Source organism: Pinus tabuliformis, chromosome 3_2, assembly GCF_031772625.1.
Source record: "Pinus tabuliformis cultivar Carrire ecotype Pingquan chromosome 3_2, CPIR1, whole genome shotgun sequence".
In the NCBI taxonomy this organism is placed as follows: Eukaryota; Viridiplantae; Streptophyta; class Pinopsida; order Pinales; family Pinaceae; genus Pinus; species Pinus tabuliformis.
In genome coordinates, this window is record NC_142302.1 from 825,288,764 (window position 1) to 825,292,900 (window position 4,137).

Genomic DNA, 4,137 nt, shown 5'->3' on the forward strand with positions numbered 1-4,137 from the left:
ATAGAAAGGAGGTTTTTTCATTTGAATCATCAAACAATAATTCATTTGTGTAATATAAAGGAGGCTTCCCCCTCGAAGAGGCTGAATTCTAAGGCGTTGATCTATCTTTTCTAACTTTTTGTGAGCTGGTTTCATAACATTTGGTTTCAGAGCTTTGGATTCTAGGGTTTCGCTGCTACAAATAGGTCATCGTGGCATTTTCGCTATAACTTTTTTCTGTGATGTTTAAGAAGCGAAAAAAAAAAAAAAACCCATTTGAGAAAAAATCACACTAAACCTTGGATCCAAATTTCAGAGCCTTTCGCACTATATTTGCAGAGATATGATCTGAGGAAGTTGGTCTTTTTGCAGACTCCTGAATTACATTCCAAACAGGTGACCTAGGGAAAATCATCATAACTTTCTCTATGTGCATCGGATTGAAGTTCCATAAAAAGGTACAGGAAGAGGACGGACTGTAGTTTCTTGTATGTATTTTTCAGTGCCAAAGGTCGAAACAGGGACATGTGGCATGTCGTACAAGTTTGTTCTACTGAACTAGTCTATAATTACATCACTGTGGAAGATTTGGCATAACTATTCCTTGGAGAATCCAATTTGGATCAGACTGGTGGCATTGGAAAGAGGACACAGAGGGTTACTGCAAGACGCAATTTCAGAGCTGGATGATCCGAAATTAAAGAGATACATCAGAGGCAATATCGAGCTCCTACAAAGTGAAAAAAGGTGTGTAGATTTTGTTAAAATTTTACTTAAGCTTGGTTTAAAAAATTATTTTGAAGGAATTCAAAGGGCATAGTAGAGGATTATTATCAATGATATATCAAAATTACAAGACCAAGTGCAACAAATGTCACTCTCACAAAAGCTAATAGAAGCTAAAATAAATGGCATGGAATCTAAGATAAAGGGCGTGGAAGCTAAAATGAATGGCGTGGAAGCTAAGATGGACGATTTGAAGATAGATTTGAAGACAAATTTGAAGAGAGACATGGTAGATTTGAAGACATATTTGACAAATTTTCTACAAGAAATACTTACAAATGGTGAAAGGGTAGTAAAGGAAACTCATGATGCGAACAAAAGAAATGTTAATCATGATTTCATAGACTCTAATGTTGGATCAAAGACCCACTATATTCCAAAAATCGATATGAGGAAGTTTGATGGCAAGGATCCCACAACATGGATATTATAGATGGAGCAATTTTTCGATCTCAATAATGTGCAAAACACACAAAAGGTACGTATTGCAACTTTATATTTGGAACCAAATCAATTTGTATGGTGTCAATGGCTTTGCTCTCGTAAACAAATTATCACTTGGGCAATTTTTATGGAAGAATTGACAGCACATTATGAGGATACAAAAAGCAACATTTTTTTTAGCCAATTGATAAGTCACAAACAAAAGGGTTCAATAATGGAGCACATTGAAGAGTTCCAAAAATTGAACATAAGGGTAAAAAATATTCCATAGGAGCATAGGATTGATGTGTTCATAGGGACTTTAAAGGATAATATCCAACATGATCTTCGCCTTTGGGAACCTGATTCATTAGAGAAAGCATTCAGGTTAGTAAGAAAAATGGAAAGCAAAATTATGGCAACCAGGAAGCATACCACTCACAACTATAAATATGGAAGTGTTGTTGCCCCCAGTCTTCCATAACCTATAAGGTTGACACCACAAAAATTGGAAGAAAAAAGAGCAAAAGGGCTCTGTTACAATTGTAATCGCAAATACACTAAAGGTCATAAGTGTGCTGAGAAGAAATTATTCTACATAGATTGTGAAGAGGAAGAAGAAAAGGAGCAAGAAAGGTCAAAAGAAGAGGATATACTCCAGGAACAAAGCCTAGATAAAGAAGAAATGAATCTGACCATATCTTGTAATGCATTGGTGGGAATTAACACTCCTCAAACCATCATGATAGAAGGACAAATCAAGAAGAAAAAGGTAGTAGTGTTGATTGATTCAAGAAGTACCCACAATTTTATTCATTGTAAGGTAGCAAAAGAACTGAATTGCTTCCTATGTCGAGCACCAGAGTGTGAAGTGATGGTTGCAAATGGAGGAACAATAAATTGCTCTGGAAAGTACCATAATATCAAGCTATCCATGGGAGAATATGTTTTGACTAGCCCAATGCTTTCCATTCCAATGGGAGGTGCTGATGTTGTACTAGGAGTCCAATGGCTACAATCCTTGGTTACAATATCTTTTAATTTTCAAGAACTTTTCATGAAATTTTCTACAGAAGGAAAGGAAGTTGAATTAAGGTGTATTGCAGGGAAACCGGGAGAGATAATCAAATCTAACGGTATGACAAAGCTTCTAAAAAAGGAACAAAGAGGTGTAATTGCACAATTATGTTCGATAGACGTTTCCACATTGAAATCATCTATTTCTCCAGATCTCCAAAAAGTCTTGGACAATCATTCCAAGGTGTTTGAGACTCCCAAAGGTCTCCCACCTATTCGTGATCATGATCATGCTATTCATCTAATTCCAGGAAGTGTTCCTCCAAACATCAGGCTGTACAGATATCCGTATGCCCAAAAGAGTGAAATTGCATGTATGGTTGCAGAAATGCTAGAGGTTGGTATAATTCAACCTAGTCAGAGTTCTTTCTCTACTCCAGTAGTATTGGTGCACAAGAAGGATGGATCATGGCGCATGTGTTCGGAATATAAGGAGCTCAACAAGCTCACTATTGAAGATAAGTTTCCCATTCCTGTCATTGACGAATTACTGGATGAATTGCATGGATCAATTTACTTCACTAAGTTCGACCTTCATTCAGGATATCATCAAATCAGAATGAAGACTGAAGACATTCCGAAAAAAACATTTAGAACTCATGAGGGTCATTATGTATTTTTGGTCATGCTTTTTGGCCTTACCAATTCACCTTCTACATTTCAAGGTTTGATGAATTCCATTTTCAAACCCTTAGAAAATTTGTGTTAATATTTTTTGATGATATACTAATCTACAGAAAGTCTTGGAAGGATCATGTTGAACATGTTGACAAGGTGCTACAAATATTGGAGGAGAAACAATTATATGCAAAAAGATCCAAATGTTTCTTTGGAGTACAAGAGGTGGAATATCTGGGTCATATTGTATCTCATGAAGGAGTTAAGGTAGACCCTAGCAAAATTAAAGCCATGAAGGAATGAAAAATCCCCACATCCATAAAGAATCCGCAAGGATTTCTCGGGTTGACAGGATATTATCACAAGTTTGTTAAGAATTATGGGAGAATAACAACACCTATAACAACATTATTGAAGAAAGATGCATTTTCATGGACTCCAGAAGCAACAAAGGCCTTCGAACATCTTAAAGAGGCAATGTGCCAAGCATTGGTCTTAGCTACACCGGACTTCACAAAAGCCTTTATTGTGGAATGTGATGCTTCAGGAAATGGAATTGGTGCTGCTTTAATGCAAGATGAAAGACCCATATCTTTTGAAAGTAGTCCAATCAAGGGAATGTTTTTACACAAAGCTATTTATGAGAGGGAAATGTTGGCAATACTACATGCACTTAAGAAATGGTGACCCTACCTAATGGGAAGACACTTCAAGGTAAAAACAGATCATGATAGCCTTAAATACTTTTTAGAACAAAGATTATCCTCTGAAGAGCAACAAAAGTGGGTCACAAAGATGTTGGGTCATGACTTTGAAATCATCTACAAAAAAGGGAAGCGAAATGTGGTGGCAGATGCACTCTTAAGAAAGGATGAGGATTTGGAAGCATTGTTGTGCGCCATTTCTATTATCCAACCAGATTGGACAAACGAAGCAAGGGAGGAATGGTAGAATGATGAAGAAGTGTGGGCACTTATTCAAAAGTTACAACAAGATTCTAGTACATCTGATACTTTTAGCTGGAAAAATGATTTCTTATGGTACAAAGATCGCTTATACCTTTGTAAGAATTCCCAACTCAAACAATAGATTCTTATGGAATTGCACACTTCTGCCTTAGGAGGGCACTCAGGATTTTTAAAAACTTACCACAGGGTTAAGAAGGAATTTATTTGGGATGGCCTTAAATTAGATATTCAAAAGCTTGTGGAAAAATGTTTGGTTTGCCAACAAAATAAAGTTGAAACAATTAAG